Source organism: Sinocyclocheilus anshuiensis, unplaced genomic scaffold, assembly GCF_001515605.1.
Source record: "Sinocyclocheilus anshuiensis isolate Anshui unplaced genomic scaffold, SAMN03320099.WGS_v1.1 scaffold3505, whole genome shotgun sequence".
Taxonomy (NCBI): domain Eukaryota; kingdom Metazoa; phylum Chordata; class Actinopteri; order Cypriniformes; family Cyprinidae; genus Sinocyclocheilus; species Sinocyclocheilus anshuiensis.
Genome location: NW_015554331.1, coordinates 147,387 through 149,009, shown reverse-complemented (window position 1 = coordinate 149,009; position 1,623 = coordinate 147,387).

Sequence of the window (1,623 nt, the reverse complement as noted above, 5' to 3'; positions counted from 1 at the left end):
TGATAAGCTACCACTAAATATTGTAGAAACTTAATTTGCTGTAAAGTTGCTTTGCAATGATTTGTATCGTGAAAAGCTCTATACAAATAAACTTGATTTTAATTTAATTTAATTGAATCAGACCGATATCACTGGACAAAATCTGGATATCTGAGAGCCACAGATAAACCAGACAAAATAAATGATCAGACAGACTTATAATGATAGCATTTAAAATGTAGAGCACAGTCTGTCACCATCAAAGCAGTTTAAAACATTAAAAGAAGAATGAGTGGCTAAGATGCTGGTGCGACTGCTAGCTTAAACAACAAAACAGTAGGTAACATAAAATAATAAAGGACTAAGAAATCACGAGAATGCACAACAAGATTCTCAACACCAAGAAAGAAAAGCCCCACGCTAGGCTATAACGAGACGTAATGCACAACACTACCAACAGCTCTGCTCTCTCTCTCTCTGGCTTCCGCCTCCTCCAGTCCCACCATCTCAAAAGATGCTGGATCTCCAGGGACGAATCAGCAGATGCGTCTTTTATGTCCAATTAGGGCGGAGTCACCTAAGAGAGAGAGAGAGGGAGAGAGAAACTACGTCCCCGGATGTAACATCCCCACCCATAAAAGTCAAAACAATTTGACAACATTTAATCTCCAATATAAACACGAGAGAGAGAGTCCGCAAGTATATTTTCACTACCCTTTTTATAGCGTATGTCAAGGTTGAACCCTTGGACCATTAGTGACCACCTCATCAACCTTTGATTTGCATTCGCCATACGTGAGAGAAAAGTCAATGGATTGTGATCTGTATAAACCACTACAGGTAAAGTACTACCTCCAACATAAACTTCAAAGTGCTGAAGTGCTAGAATTAAGGCTAAAGCTTCTTTTTCAATCGTACTGTAGTTGCGCTGTGCCCGGAGGAATTTTCTGGAGAAATAAACCACAGGATGATCAATTACGTTATCACTTTCCTGCAGCAATACAGCCCCTGCCCCAACAGCACTCGCATCCACTTCCAATTTGAAACGACGAGAGAAGTCAGGGGCAGAGAGTACGGGGGCATTACACATCAGATCCTTTGCAGCATGGAATGCAACCTCACACTCCGCATCCCAACAAAAAGCTCTAGATGAACTCAACAAATCGGTAAGGGGAGACACAACCATAGCAAAATTCTTGCAAAACCCCCTATAATAGCCCACCATCCCTAGAAAACGGCGGAGCTCCCTTTTGGTCCTAGGGGATGGAAATTCAGACATTGCAGCAACCTTAGCATCCACAGGACACACACATCCCTGTCCCACCTGCTTACCCAAGTATGTAACCATAGCCTTCCCAAACTCACATTTGGCCAAATTAATGGTTAAAGAAGCCTCCTGTAAGCGTGTAAAAACCTCGCGCAACACTCGCAAGTGTTCCTCCCAAGTACTGGTATAAACAACCACATCATCCAAGTATGCTTCGCAATTTGATACACCGGACAAAACCTTATGCATCAGCCGCTGGAAGGTGGCTGGTGCATTTCGCATCCCAAAAGCCATCACTGAATACTGAAGGAAATTGTCCGGTGTAACAAAAGCAGAAATTTCAGAAGCTCTAGCCGTTAATGGAACCTGCCAATACC